This window comes from Rhineura floridana, chromosome 1 (assembly GCF_030035675.1).
Source record: "Rhineura floridana isolate rRhiFlo1 chromosome 1, rRhiFlo1.hap2, whole genome shotgun sequence".
NCBI classification, from domain to species: Eukaryota; Metazoa; Chordata; class Lepidosauria; order Squamata; family Rhineuridae; genus Rhineura; species Rhineura floridana.
In genome coordinates, this window is record NC_084480.1 from 315,210,718 (window position 1) to 315,227,055 (window position 16,338).

At 47.0% G+C, this 16,338-nt stretch overlaps 1 protein-coding gene across 9 annotated transcripts in view; it reads right to left on the reverse strand.

Moving 5' to 3' along the window:
* Positions 1 to 16,338, reverse strand: part of PTP4A3 (protein tyrosine phosphatase 4A3) — a 149,602-nt gene that overhangs the window by 41,663 nt on the left and 91,601 nt on the right. The window contains exon 1 of one of the 9 annotated variants that reach the window (XM_061607062.1): positions 8,065 to 8,436. The exons of 6 other annotated variants lie outside the window; for them this stretch is intronic. The gene's annotated coding sequence lies outside the window, so the exon portion shown is untranslated. Of the gene's footprint in view, positions 1 to 4,718; positions 5,066 to 6,120; positions 6,237 to 8,064; positions 8,437 to 16,338 lie in introns of those variants that run through there. 2 more of the 9 variants (XM_061607054.1, XM_061607058.1) reach the window with 2 other exon arrangements.

Genomic DNA, 16,338 nt, shown 5'->3' on the forward strand with positions numbered 1-16,338 from the left:
ATAAAATGTTAAGTGCCTACTAGTGAGTAGGTTCTCAAGTCACTCCCCTGGCAAGAGATGACAAGAGATGCAGATTTGCCATAAAGGGCCCATGCCCACTCACTATATGGGATTTACCAGATTAAAAAAAGATGATCTGGGGAGGACTTTAGATGTCAAATAGTAACAGGTGCATCGGTCTTGATCCCATCACTTCCTGGATCACAAAAAACAAAACAAAACAGACCTCCAACCTTCCAGTTCTATGCTTTCTGCTCCCAATTCTCCATGCTTTGAAAGCACCACCTATGCATACCTCCTTCAAAATTGCTATTCCTTTCCCCACAAACTATCACCCCCCCTTCACAGTTCTTCAGTCTATTTCTGAAGATTAAGCCTATATGGCAGGGAGGCCCTGCCATGCGGGAGGCACTGCATAAACTATTATAATAATGGCAGCCACCTTGAAGCCCAGCATGGAGCGTTGCACAGCAGATCATCTCTCTCTCTCTCTCTGTCTGCTAGGAGGTTGGGAGGCAAAGGGTTGACATCAGTAGCTTGAACCTATCCAGACTATTCTGCTGTCATAGTATGGGACACCTGAGGTCATAATGGGGACTAGGGGAAGGGGAAGCCACTCTCTAGCCAAGGGTGAGCAGGACTCTTGAGATGTACAACAGAAAGCACAAGGAAGGGATCAGCGAATGATCTGAGCGCTTAAGAAGCTCAGGGAATGATGGAAGAACTGGAGAGAGCCTCATGGTTTAATGAGCCTGCGTGCCCCAGCAAGAGGGAATTTTCCAGCCCTGTAATTTGACAGCATGAACACAACCTGGATTATGCCTAGTCTTGCAGATACAATGGATGCTTATATATGTTTGTCTGTCTAGCCCAGGACTGGCAGCAGCTCTCCAAGGTCTCAAGGAGAGAAAAGCCTTTTCCATCACCCGCTACCCAATGTTTTCTTAACTGGAGATCCTTCAACTAGTGACGTGGCCTTTCTTGGCCAGGAAACAAAGCTGGGCCACCAGATTCAAGAGCATCACATGCCGACTGCAAGAGTAGGAAAAACATCAACATTTATCCTGCACAAATTAATTACTCCAGAATCACTGCCAACTTTTCCAGTTTGGCAAATTCAATCCCAATCTGTGCCGACCGCACCACACATGTGAATTAAAGCGATAAATCAGGAGCAACGCTAAAGCTGTAAGGCTTTACACATTTATTCAGAAGCCAGTCTCAAAACTCATTGAGATCCACTTTGGAGAAAACAAGCTCAGTTGAATGTCTCTTCCTCCAGGCCCTGCTCCACCAGCAACCCTTTAAATGGCCCATCTTGCTTGCCCAGTTTTATTTTTTTGGGCTACGGTACAAATTAGGGGTGCCCACTGTTTCCCAGCAACCCCCTCTGTTGTCTCAAACCAGTAGCTGGACAAAACATATCCTGGTAGCTGTCTGTGGGTATCTATATCCCTCTCTTCTTGCTGCCTGAACATCTCCAGCTTGGCATTAAGCTGCCCAATGGCACCTTGAACCTTAAATCTGCATCAAACTCGACTGTTTAGAGCTGAGTCACACCTATATGCACATCAATGAACACAGGTCTGTTATCAAACAACTTGCAGACAAAAGTGTGAACTGCTGATACGGAAGATGTGGCATGGTTTGGTGACCTCAGGTGGTTTTAAAGTTTCGCCTGTGGGCCACGAACGTGAATGCACTCACCCTTGACACAGAAGGAGAGGAAACCCCTGCGGTCAGAACTGAGTGGGGCTAACTTCCCAGCAGGTGGGTCAGAGTTGCTTACTGGGAGGGAGAGAGAGAGCGGCAGGGAGGCTGATGCAGCGCAAATGCACTGGCAGCATCATTCAGGTGTTTGTTCCGGCCTCCCGCTGCCTCTCCCCTCCTCGTAAACAACAGCGAACCACTTGCCAGGAAGCTAGCATAGTGGCTCCATTCCACCCAGCAAGCCGAATTTGCCTGCCAGATTGCACATACTAACACCAAATCTGCTCAAGACCATCTTGTTTCCTTCCAATGAAGGAGCAGCTTGAACTGGTGTGCTATTTGCAAAAGAGGCAGTGGAAGTGAGGTGAGCACAGGTGAAACAATTGCAAGATGACTGGCTTTCAGGGTCGGTGCCAGAGGGCAGCTAGGTTGGGCCTTCACTAAGGGCCCCTGCAGCTCAGGGGGCCCCCTGAAGGGCCCCTCCTTAAGGTGAGAGGGTAACATTCCCATTCCCCAATCTGCAGCAGCAGCAACTCCTGACCCTGCTACGGACTGAGGAGAGGGAGCTCCCAGGCAGCCCCCCATGCACCTAGCACGGGCATCAATAAACACACACAAACGCCCTACCTACCTCTTCCGTCACTGGGAATGTCATGTGTGCGCTGCGCGCGCATACCTAACTTCAATTAAGATGGTGGCAAGGGCTTCCCTAAGGGGCTGACGTCCCCACCGCCATCATGGTTGATGGAAGGCATGCTCGTGCAGCACGCACAGTGTTTACAGCAATGGGAGAGGTAAGTGGGACATGTGGGTGGGTGCCATAGGCCCACAGCAGGCTGGTGCTCAAAGTCCCAGTCATGCCTGGTGCTGGCCCTGCTGGCTTGGGCAACACACTCACCTGACACACTGTGGAGGCCTATGTAGATCTGTGTTAACATCCTGCACTACAAATGACAGAAGGCAGCATGTCTGAGGTTTCTCTCTTTGGATCTTTGTGGGGGTCGTGAAGAGAAGGACATGAAGCAGCTATGCCGACCATGCCGGATGTCTCCACAAACACCATCTAGTCGGGCTCAGTGTCCTGGCTCCCAACCAAAGAAGCAGACTCAGGACTTGGAAACTGGGTTTTTCTGCATGAAACTTTATTCCAGAAGTCAGTACAGGAACACAGCATCACCCTCTAGGCTTGAATCCGGATTCAGAACTGGAGCAAACTAAGCATGTCTCAGGATACAACAGAGGAACCAACTAGGCAAATCTTAGGAACATACTTAGTATGTGGAGGCAACAACATACAAGTTGCTGCAACCAATCTAAACAGGCTTCACTACACCTTTATATCAGACACTTACTTCTATGGGTTAATTCTGGCTCATTCTCATGAGTGCTGAAAGGCAGGGACATTTTCTAGGAGCAGCGTAACACTGGAGTAATTGCAAAAGAATTTTCTCCTGCCTTCTTGACCTTGGACATACGGTTGTCTCTGGCTCTGATAAGTTGCTTTCACTATGCTGACTCTGGGAGAATCCTCACCTTTATAATTTATGGGTTCAACAGCTAGGTCTGGGCTGGGTGCCACTGAAGAATGTGGTTCAGGCAAAGGGGGCTTTTCTGTGCTGCCCTGAGGAGCTCACTGTGTATCCACTGGAGGCAGCTCACAGCAAGTTTCACTCACTACACCACAGCTCAGTGATAGTGCCCATGCTTTGCATGCAGAAGGTCCCCAGTCCAATCCCTGACACAGCTACACTTAAACAGGAACAGGTAGGAGCTGAGAGCCGCTAGTAGAGCAGGCAAGATCAGGGAGGATGAACAGGCAGTCCATGCTGTGAAGGCAGCTTTTTTAATGTTACACTCTACACAACAACCTTGTATCAGCTGTGTCCCACTTTAACAGCAATGGCGTCCAGCACAGAGTAATTTGGAGGGGGGAAGACAGGGATTTGCCTGCAGCTTTTGAGCATGTGGATGTCACCTGGTCTTTTTAGCCCTCCCAAGGTGGTCTGAAATCCAAGGCTAGCAGAGAAGGGACAAGGGTGTGCTTGGGCCTTAATAAGAATCCAAAAGCTCACTGACACTGCTTGGACCTTTTACCTCATTCTTAGGAATCTTGCCAAAAGCAAAATCTAGCAATGTTCTCATTTCTTTCTTTTAGAAGATGATGAAAACAGAGGGCTGCCCCTTTAAACTCTCAGCCCAGACTTCCCTGCAAGATAGCTGCATCTCTCCACCAAGCCAAGAGAGGGGAAAATAATACAAAGCAGACTGCAGAGTTTTTTTGGACCAGCTACAACTTTGCTTCTTTTATTGGGGGAAACACAGGCAACTCGCACTCTGCAGATTCTAAATATTTTCACACACACCTCCATAAGGCAAAAAATCTGCTTTTACTTAGGTTTGCAGAGAAAAGTGTGAAAAACATATAACATGTATGAGATAGAAAACAACAACAAAAAGGTGTCCGACAGCTGAGACATCCAGCTGTTGGGAATGGGTGTGCTCTAAAGAATTTCCTGTCCCTTCCCTATTGTTTCCGAAATTGATCCCGAGTCAGGCTGTCCTACCATCTAATAACTCCAGCCAAGGCCCTTCTCAAAGTTGCATATAATAATCCCTCCAAGAGTGAAAATCAGAATAAAGCTGTATCAAGTTAAAATTTGTAGGTTTTTTGCAGGATTTGGTACAATATGCACTGACACTACATATTGGTAAAGGCAGGACAACTGAATTAAAAACCAACAAGCTTCATGTCTTGTAACACATTCGTCACACAACAATCGAAAAGTCCTGGCTTCCTACAGCTGAGAAAACTCCTCTTAATAAAAAATAAAGTTGCATTGTTTTGGACAAAATGTGCTCACTTCACAAAGCACTTATGAGATTAGGGAGTTAGCAGATGGACAGCCCCATCCCTCTTAAAGGAGAGTTAAAGGAGAGGATGCCATTTGAGTGAATTCACACCTTGAAAATGAGCAGGGGAAAACCCCCCCAGACAATCCGCACCTTACCTTTTCCTGTTCAGAATTTCCCAACACCATGCACGTTAAAACATCAGAGCATCAAGCAAAGGCACGTTCAATAAGCCGCACGGCTCAAAGTGACTCAGATGGTCTCCTCACTGACTCAGGACACTGGGTCCAAGCAGTTTTGGGCTGCATCAAGGGTAGATCTGCTCTAAACCTCCCAATGTCACCTTCGCTTTGTGCGGAGGTGCTTCTCCCACTTTCTCAGAGGCATTTTCTCTCCTGGTCCTTGCCTCTCCTTTGAAACAGGGGAGGCACTCCTGTGAGCTGCCGAAAGCCTGTCTGTGTGTGGCGGAAGAACCGGCAAGCTTATGCCTGGTTGTGCTCACGCATGCTCCTGTTTGAGCAACAACGTGAGAGCACAGAAGCTTGCAGCATACTACGAATAAGCCGGCGGCAAACATCAGCTCTGCATGTCCCTCCTACAGAAGACTTGGGTGTGCCAGGCGTCGTCACCAATGATTTCCTCTTCTTTTCAATCCAGAAACTGCTGTGCTGAGAGAGACAAACACAACACATCTGCTGACCAGAAACATATCCAATCGGAAACTGACTGGGATCGCTGCCAGCACTGTGCACTTGCTTGGGTAGCCAAGACCAGGCAATGGAAGAGTGCACAGAGGTGGACAACTGTTGCTCTAAGCATCCCAACATAGCTATGCCTGGGCACATTAGGCAGCAGCTTCGGGGGAGAAATGGCAGATTCTCAGCCTGTCCACCCATTTAAGATTTGGGGATGTGAGAAAAGACAGTTTGACACACGCAGACACAATTTGATTTAAGCAAAGTCTTAGAGAGTCAGTTGGCAGTTTTGGAACAAGTCAGACCACAGGTCCATCTAGCTCAGTATTGCCTACTCTGGCTGGCAGCAGCTCTCAAGGGTTTCAGACAGGAAACCTTTCACAGCCCTACCTGGAGATGCTGAGGATTGAACCTGGGACTTTCCGCAGGCAAGGCAGATGCTCTGCCACTAAGCCACGGACCTTCCCCAACAGATGAGCTGGGGCCAGAGATCACCAAGGCCACCCTCTCGGCAACGTCTACCTACGAGATACTTTTTCCTGCCCCCCCTTTTTTGAACCCGTACCAGTTTTGCAGCAATGAGCTGTTTTTAAGAGCTAGGAAATCTAAAACCCCATAGTTTAAGAAGCGTTGCATGCCGCTATAGCTGAGAGGTAATTCTGAAAGTAGCTTTAAAAGGGCATCCCCCGTCCATTCAAGAACATTCTGTCGCAGAAAATACAGAGTCAATCCTGGGGGTGGGGGAAAGAGACTTGGAAGAATTACTCACTAAAGTTCCTGTCCTGCTAGATGAGAAGAGAGAAAGTAGGAAAGAGAAAACAACCAACACCAGCCTCTGGAGTTGTTTCTTATGCCCAGGGCTTACCTTGATGTGAAGGACCCCCAGGCTGCAAAATAACTTTCCCAGCCAGATTTTCAGTGGCTCAGTGTTGAGTTCCCCTCAAAGAGGCTGTCAGCTAAGCCACTGGTGTGATCTGCCTGACAGCTCTTGTTTTTTAATGCTTACCTTTGGCAGGGTCATAGGCTGCTTAGTACCGCGTGGCCAGAGACTCAAAATAGAACATAAAGCTAAGTACATATGTAAACTGAAACAGGGAAGCCGAATGAAGCAACTGGGGGGGGGGGGAGAGAGAAGGGAAGAGCGAATCTTTGCTGCCTACTCTCACCGCACCCTGGGCTGCATGAAAGTTCTAAATCAGCTATTGCTGCTACTAAAGGCTTTCTGCCCAGGGCAGCTTTGCATTTTGGTGGGTGCCTATGAGATTTATTTATTTATTTATTTATTTAATTTGTATTCCACCGTTCCTCCCAGCAGGAGCCCAGGGCGGCAAACAAAGCGCTAAAAACACTTTAAAACATCATAAAAACAGATCTTAAAACACATTAAAACAAAACAGCGATAAAAACATTTAAAAAAAACAACTTTAAAAAAGGGTTAAAAACATTATTAAAAACATATTAAGCAATTCTAACACAGATGCAGACTGAGGTGAAGCCATGGTAGCAGAAGTGTTTTTCACACCTTTCACAACCTTGTGAAACATTGCCGTGGAGGTGTGTGTGTTTTAAGATCATTAGCTGTTCACCTTGCTGCTAGCGTAGGACATGCTAAACCAACACAGAGACAGAGAGCATTAAGCCTCGGAGACAAGGCCACCTTTTGCCCGCTGCGCCTGTTAACAGAGTGACTTGAATAAAGCAGTGTCCAGAGAGACAAGAAATCGTGATAATACTTTACTGAGGGAATATAAATAAGAACAGGGCATAACTTCAGGAGAAATAAACAGAGGGCTTTTGTCTTTCTTGGGTCAGACCTTTTATGTAGCAGGGAGACAACTAAACATACAGGGGAAAACTCTCTCAGAACCATATGGCCAATCGGGGAATGAGTTGCCTCAGCAAGGACCCTGGCATTCTGACTGGATGCTGGGCAACACCTCCAACTGTCTTCTTCTTGGCTGGTTGACTGTCAACAGAATGAACCCTTAGGTTGCTATATGAATGATCCCTGCCATTGTATTTCCAACAAGGATAGTATGCATTCCATTATGTCACAACGTAAGCTTAGAATTGGAAATTAAGGCACACAATCCAGCAATCTCGGTTTGCTCTCTACCCCAAGTCTTTTTAATATATATTTAAGGAGCGAGTTGCTAGTCCTTAGTGTTGAAAAGATGGTTTTGCAACTGACTCTGCCTGGTAGAATTTCAGAAGCCTGGTTGGAAGAGCATTTGCAGTGGTGGCAATGGCTGGGAGAGTGTGGAGAGGGGGACTTCCAACATTGAACAAATCTAATCGCTCTCTTCTATCACTAACAAGAAGCAGAATCTTGCAAATGAAACTTACTGATGCACATTTGCTTAATTTAGGTAATATGTAAAGTGGGCACAACTCGGCATTTCTAAGTGCAAAGAACTGTTCAATATGTGTACCTCTAAAATATGAGAAGGAACAGACACACATACACTTGTTCCACAAGTTGTCTCTGGAGTTAGTTGTTCCCAACATGAGTCAATCCACAGCCCATTTTTACAGTAATTATCAGTAGCAATATGACTGTTGTGGAACCTTGGGAGAGTTTTACAGCTGTAACAGTAGTGGAACAGCACTATAAAAACCCAAGCAATGGCCACCAGTGGTGTTATACCATCACCTCTGTTATTTTAGGAGTTATGTTGATAACAAGCAAGAAGCAGAGGCATACTAACTTTAAGTAAGGTGCAGTAGCAAACCCCTCAAGCTTGCACCTCAGTAGAAATCACAAAACAAAACAAAAACAACCCCAAGCCACCACAAAAGCAATGCTTACCTTCACCATCCTGTAGAGGGAGAACGACGTACAGCGATTTCTCTATTATTTTCCTGAATATTTCTGTCTCACTAATGAGACATACCATATCCAGGACATTCCCCCAGAAAATCAGGATATCTGATTTCCAAACAGCTATATCATATCCTAGCAAGAAGACATTGTTCCCTGTTCAAATACTGAATGGGTTCCCACTGCACATGGCACCAGGCTGTTGCTCAAAATATTGGACTATTGCACTCTGTCCTCTGCTCTATGCAACAAGTCACTGCTGCCTTGGTTTGCACTAGGGCACTTCTCCATGGCTGCATACAGTTTTTTGCTTCAGGAATCTATAAGCCATGGACATCCATTTCATCCTTTGGCCATAAGCTCATGATGGTGTGATCAAACAGTCCTGCACTTAGGGGTGAGGGGAGCAAGTCTGATGAGAAGTAAGTTCTGGTATCCTCTTGGGAGAGAGGGGGGCACAGCCAAGTTGCTTGTCTAAGGTCTATTTATACCCTAACTCACATTACATAGGGCTGCCCAGACTGCAAGAGCCAGGATGCAGCCGCTGAGCTGAGGTTGCTTTGACAGACATATCCTCTACAAGCTTTTCAGGCTGTTAGATAAACATCAGTGCACTCCTTTCTCACAAGGGACGTCTGTCCTACATCTGCTGTGCATGCATCTGGTTTTTGTTTTCAAGACGACAATAGCAGCAACCAACAGTATGGGGAGGGGGGGAACCCTGTTGAGGGAAGATCACTTCCACTTTACAAAACATTCAAGCCAATCCTTAAGAACCTAAGAGCAGCCCTTCTGGATTAGATCAAAAAGACTCACCTAGTCTAGCATCCTGTTTTTCCCATAATGGGCAAGACTATCAGGAAGCCAAGAAGAAGGGCAAGTGAGGAGCCAGTAACTGGTATTCAACCCTATACAGCAGGGGTGGGGAACCTTTTCAGCACGGCGGGTTGGAACCTGAGCTCCTTCTCTGGGTCACTTTGACAGGTGGCCAAGTGTTTGTCACCCTGGGCAAGGAAATAATCTCAGTAACGCATCTGAAGCTCTGCTCACGGCCGGAGTTTGATTCCAACGGAAGGAGGAAGTCGAATCTCCGATAAAAGGGGCCGAGGTCCACTCAGCCTTCCATCCATCCGTGGTCGGTAAAATGAGTTCCCGGAATATGCTGGGGGGGTAAAGAAAGACCGGAGAAGGAACTGGCAATCCCACCCCCTAGTCTGCCTAGTAAACGTCGCAAGACGTCACCCTAAGAGTCAGAAACGACTCGCACTATAAGTGCGGGGACACCTTTACCTTTTATAGCCTGGCTGTGCCTGGCCTCCCATGTACATGTGGTCTTCTGAAATTCCAAGTGTGCTTGCACAGACCGCTGGACAAGCATTCCTGGGAAACTACTATGGGGAAGTGAAAACAGAATTAGAACTCATCTACTCCTCCATCCAGCAGCGCATTTGTTGGCTCAGCCTGACTCTCCTGATGAGAGATGGGCTCATTTTGGGTTGTTTGCCCCTTCACCTGACTGAATCTCATCTGAGTCAGGCCTTGTTTTCATTGAAGAGATCTCTTCCCAGTCTGTCTTCCAGTTCTTAGTCATCTCATACAGCTCCACCTAGCCTGTGTGAAGTTTTATAATACCAGTCAAACCAACAAGCACCCCTTTTCCAGAAAAGTTAAGTTTCTGAACATTCTGCTGATAGCTTACTCAGTTACAGAATGCCCACAAACATTCCAACATCACACCAGCTCAACCAATCAGTGTCAGAAAGCTATAATGCCAGAAGCATGGTATACAATATTGCACTGCGCAGGCAGGCAAACACACAGACACATGCCAACAATGACGCCAGCTCACCACCTGCCAAGCTATCATTCATCTGGCAGCTCTCTGTGCGCATCATAGAAGGGAGTGTTATAAAGGATTTAATGAAGGATCACAGGGAGATCAAATTCTTAACCGACATGATCCAGATTGCAAACGCTGTCGAAAGCTACTGAAGTGGAAAAGGCTGTGGAGAGATGACCTCCCGTCGATAGCTTCACCCTAAAATGTGGACTGGGCATGCTGGGAAATGAACGTTACACATGGTTCTTTAAACTGTGTACATAGTACCACTGTTATGTTCTGGAGTACTATATTCTGATGAAATGGATTGGAATGCATTCCACCCCTTCTGAAGCTTTCATTTTGAAGGACACTATGCAACTCTCCTCTTCCTTCTGCTGCATCTCTCCAGTGGAAAAATCAGACAGTTTTCAGATGGTGGGAAGGATTCAAATGAGCCCCAGTGCTATCACCCCTGCCATAGAACTCCTAAACCCACAGCTTAAGACGGACGTTTGTGACTATCAAGAGGTAAACGCAGTAGATCCAAGAAAAACTAGTGATATAAATTACTACAAGTAGTTTTTCACGTTTTGCACAGGGGATTCTGAGGCACCTTCTACGGTGCTGAAACAGCTCCCAAGGAGCACTGGAGTAGCCCTTTCAGATTGCCTCACCACTGCCCCACATGAACCGAGCATGCAGCCTACCACATACCCAAGGCGACGTGCAACTACAGGGCAAGCTGTCTTAGCAGGAAGCTTGTTTGCCCTTGAGGAATCCCAATCTGAAAGCCACTGCGCTACAGCAGCCTTCCCCAGCCTGCTGCCTTCCAGATGTTATGGACTACAACTCCCATCAGCCTCAGCGAGCATGGCCAACGGGTCAAAAACATTGGGAGGGCACCGGCTTGGGAAAGCCTGTGCTGGAGGAGGTGTGGGGAACCGTTGGCCCTCCAGGTGTTGCTGAACTACAACTCCCATCAGCCTCAGAAATCAGTTCAGCAGCATCTGGAGGGCCAACGGTTGCCCACACCTGCGCTAGAGGATCTGGCTGTGAAATATCCAGTAGCAACTTGGGTACGCTACAGCAGAGGAAACCAGACGGCCTTCTGGCTGAGCTGCTCTGCTGCTACAGAGGGGCAAAGTAGGCAGAGCACGGTCTTGAGAAAAGAGGAGGGTGAGGCAGGGTGATGGCCAGGCAAGGTGGGGCCTGAATGGACCATCAGGCCATGGGAAGAAGCCAGGAGCCGATGCAAGAAGTGGCCCAGCCCAGGGAATCTTGTTCAGCCAAAGGGCCACACTCCTTCATGGACAACCTTCCGAGGGCCAAATCCCAGTGGCAGCTGGTGGCTCCATGTCAGTGGAGCAGGGAAACCGCTCCAGGTTTTAGTCTGGACTTCCTAGGAGCTGCCCGAGGTGCACCTTGAAAGTCCGGAGTGGATTCCACTGCCCCACAGATATGAAGCTACCAGCTGCCACTGGGGCAGAGCAACAGATTTGCCTTTGCACAATAGGTTACATTCCAGCCCTGCGAAAGGCAGGCCGTTTCGATACCTTCACACACACTTTCTCTCTCTTCACACTTCATCTAGGCAAGTGAGAGGCATTATCGCAAGTCAAGAACAGAGCTGAATAATAGTTTGATAAGGGTGACAAACAGGGCTGGGGAGAGGAGTTCTCTGGGGAGATGGGCTGGGCGGAGCCCCAAGGGCCGAACACAGGGCTGCATCCAGTCCCCGAGGCCTGTGGAGTGGCTGGGAGGGGAAACTGGGAAGCAAGACTGCGCAGAGGGGAGGATGAAGCTGGTGCAGATGTCTTGTACTTTGACGTGCTATTAAGAATTCCTGCCGCTGGCTCCTTCCCATTTAGAGATTCCTGGCGCAGTACCAGGAGCTAACAGATGTGGGTTCTTGAGATTGACAGTATCCCCTTCAATGGCATCAAGGCCAAAACAGCTGCTGCTACCAGTGGGAAGCCTGAGAGGCATGATTTTTAATTAAAATGCTGGCTTTGGAAATCTCAGTGCGCCTCCCACCCCAAGAAAGAACCCTTCTCCACACTACTTGGCGGAGAGGCCTGGCAGAATCGTGCAAGCGCACTACCAAAAGGGCCCCAGGGGGGGGGATCCAGTAAGGGTGGGGAGCAGAATCAAGGTTACCAAACGTACAAAAATAATACTGGGGGAGTGGGAGAATAATGGCACAGCACCCCCACAGAATCATGGTCAAACTCCTCCCACTGCATTCTCAACCAGGAGGAATTTTAAGCATCAAGATCTCCCATGAATCACAGTATACGGACGAGCTGTCACAGAACCAGGTAAATGAATAAAAGCCCAATCATCCTGGCATAAAACAAGTTTCAAGCCCTCATGATTAGCGTGAGGATGTGCAAGACACATTTCTGGCTCTCATTTCAAAAGGATGGCTTGCTGGATCAGTCCGAAGCCTCTCTGGAGAAGCATTCTGTTCCTGATGCTGGTCAGCTGCATGCCACCGGAAAGCCCATGAGCAGGGTGTGAAGATAATAATGCCTCTCCCCGACATTTAATCCTCATACCCATCACACTTATATTTTACTTTTCTTCCATCATGGAACCCAAACCAGTAACATGCGGGTCCCAGGCAAGTTACCCATCCAGGCACTGACCAGATCCTGATCTGCTAGGCTTCAGCAATGCAGGGTGTCTCATGGAAGCGAATCTGAACCATGGACATGTTACCAGAAGCCCAAATACGTAACCTACCAAGGAATCTGAAACACTGTATCTCGACATTGTTCCACGACTGAAGCCTTAAGATTTGGAGATGGCACCTAGGATTTCTGAAATATTTCCCCAGCTTTTGGGCTGGCTGATCTTACTGGCTGTAGCGCAATTCCAGTTTTTCACTGGTCATGCAGCAGGTAACGTCAATGGCCTAACTAAACCTTTTTCAAAAATTACACCGCTTATCACCATTCGTTGCCTACTGAGCTCGTTCCCAACTAGTTCCAAAGTTTTAAGACAAAAATTAGGAAGAGAGGATTTTATTTAAAAAAGTACTAGAGTATCTTGAACGAGCCTAGTTAGAATGAGGCTGAGATGAACCATTCTGCTGGCTTAAAAACCTCCTTTGATCAAAGGCCTGAAACAGGAAGATACATCGCCTGGAAGAAAGACAGGGATTGCCCCTGTTTTGCATGCACAAGATCAGCAGCCAGGAACAAGTTTCTGGCAGAGCCAAGAGGAAAGCTCCTGTGAGTGCAAGTCTGCCCTTCGGTGCAAAAGTGTCTGGGGAGCTAAGCACAAAAGGATGCTTGCGTTACTTCACGCCTAATAAAGAACGCTGAGAGCAACCTCTGCAGGATCAGACCACAGGTTCCATCTAGGCCAGCATCTCGATTCCATCAGCTGGCGAGATATCTTTGGGTAAGTCACAAGCAGGGTGTGAATCCCAGGTTCCCTCTCCCTGCAGCGTCTGTTCTTGCCAGGCACACCTGCCTGCAAACAGAAGAGGGTTGATTTAGTGTTCTTCTGGAGGGGCCACAGCGGTGGAGCCCATGCTCCGGTGCAGCAAGGCAACTCTTAGTTAACTCGTAGAAACCAAATTTCCCAACTTCCAGTTGCAGCCTTGAGCATCGCTGAGTGTGGCACCGGGAGCCACCAAAGACAGTTTCCCCACTCTTGCTTTGGAAGGGCCGTAGCTCAGTGGTACTCTGTATGCAGAAGATCCCAGGTTCAACGCCCAACATCTCTGGGGAGAGCTGGGAAAGAGTCCCTGTCTGAAATTATGAATAGCCACTGCCAGTCAGTGAAGACAATTCTAGGCTAGATGGACCAACGCTCTGAATACTGTATAAGGCAGCTTCTGAAGTTTCTTCTTATGGCAGCGATGCTGCAACATGCGGTTCAGTGGCTCACACCACATGGGGCAGCCATACACAGACTCATTTCACGCCCCAGCAGCTCCTGACACCATAGCTAGGAAACATCACATTGGCCCCAACCCACGTGCAGTCAGCAGAGCTCAACTTTATAGCTGAAGCGTGGGAAATGAAGTCACGCAGAGTGCACGACGCCCCCTCCCATCTCAGGGGCAGATGACTTCAGCCTCAAAGGCCACCCTGGAAACTAATCATCAGCCTAACAGCTGCCGCAGATGTCTGCGTGTCCCTGTAAACATAAACAGCATCACTGAGATAATTGCAAGGTGATGCCTATCTAGGCTCCACACCAAGGGTAAAATGGGTGTCATCAAAGGGTGAGAGCTTACAGCCTGATCTATAGAGCTGTAGCTTCTTAATGTGCAAACATCAGTGCAACTTTTTGCTGGATTGCAGCAAGGTCCATCTAAGGCGCCAGTCTACACGTGCATCAGAATGAAGTGGAAGAATGTGTTGGCAAGTAAAGGGTTCCTGAGAGTATTTTTTCCATGGCAGAGTTACAAGGCCAAGACGCTCAGAGTCCGTGCAGATCTCAAGGACAAGTATCCAAGGCAACCAGCTGGCCTTATCTATAAGACTTGGCAGATCTGGCCAGTTGGTGTGGGGGTCGAGGAGTTTGTACAGAGAGAGAGAGCTTGTGATATATTCTATTGTCAGTAAAGTGACTCTTAAAACTTATTACTTGTCTGGCTGAGTGCTTTCAACTGGAATCTAGCCTGTCACTATTCTGTTCTGCATCCTGGGCACCTGCTTGCGCCAGATACAACATCCAACAAGTGGTAGCAGAGGATGGTTACCTGGTGCTGATGGTTACCTGGTGCTGAGGATTACCTGGAGCGGAGGATTGCAGAAAAGCGGCAGAGAAAGCCAGAACTGCAGACCAGCGAGTAAAACAGCAGAGAGAAGGAGAAACCGAAAGCTGAGCTGAAAGCTGTGAGAGAGCCGTGGGAAAAACTGACTGAAGGACAGAGGTGAGAAGCTCTAATTACAAAGGCGGTGAACTGTGAAAAGTGAAAGTATGTCTGTTACGTTATCGGCCGGGATTCCCTTGGAAAGGCTGACAGGGAAAAATTATGGCACTTGGAAACAGAGAATGCAGGCTTTTCTAGTGAAAGAAGACCTGTGGAAAGCTATCGCACCCACCCGCCGGGGTGCCTATTCCAGCAGATTGGAGAAGGCTGGATGAGAGGGCAAAGGCGTTAATTGTTCTTGCTATTGATGATTCTCAATTACTGCACGTGCGTGATGCAACAACAGCTAAGGAAACCTGGGAAACTTTGAAAAATATTCATGTGAAAAAGACTGCCAGTTCTAAAATATATCTTGCCAGAAGATTGTATCAGATGCGCTTATCTGGAGATACAACCATGTCAGAGCATTTGTTGGAAATAAACAGACTGTTTACTGAGTTGTCAGAACGTGAAATTGAACATTCTCAAACGCAAAAAGTGTATATCACATTAGCTTCACTAGATTCAAGTTATGATAGTCTGGTGAGCTCTTTGGAAGCAATGGATGATGCCAATCTCAATATGGATTATATAGAAGGAAAACTTTTACAAGAATTCCAAAGGAGGCAGGAAATGGCAAAGCAAGAAAGGACTGAGTCTAAACACAACGTGGAAAAACAGAACAACAAAGCTGCACAACAGAGACTGTATGGACAAAAGGCATGTTATTTTTGTGGTTCCAAGCAACATCTTCAAAGGAATTGTGAAGCAAGAAGAAGAGAAAGAGGAAGAAAACCATGTGTACAGGTGATCTATGCTAGTAAGAATAAGCAATGTATTAACAATGAGCAGGGAAATAACTGTAAAGATTTATGGGCAATTGACAGTGGGGCAACAAATAGTATAATCAAAGATAAATCTATGTTTCATACATTTTGTGACGTAGAGGATCATGTGATAATGGCTGATGGATCTAAGAAACTTATCAAAAGTAGAGGAACAGTGAAATTAGCAGGTTTCAATACCATTATGACAGATGTGCTGTTTGTTCCTGACATTGAAGTCAACATTATGGCTGTGTCGAAACTCAATGAAATGGGGTTCATTGTAATGTTCAAAAGGGGTTCAGTGCATGTAATGAGAGGAGAAAAATATTCATGAAAGGAATAGTGAGGAACTCATTGTTCTTCTTACACGTGAAACAAACAAATCATGTACTCATGTGTGCTAATAAGAAACCCCATAATAATTGTGTTCATTTATGGCACAGAAAACTAGGCCATATAGGATATGAAAATGTGGTGAAAACAACAGAGAACAGTAATGATGTGACATTGAGAAACTGTGAAAAATATGTAGACTGCCACGTGTGTAAACAAACTAGGGCAGTTGTGGCTGCAAAGAACAAAGAAGCCATGCCCAGTACAAATGCACCTTATCAATTAATACACGTGGACTTAGTGGGGCCATTTCAACCTACTCAGGGGGGTGCAAGATATTTCCTGACAATAGTTGATGATTTTTCAAAATTCTGCACTGTTTATTTACTAAAAGCTAAAAGTGAAGC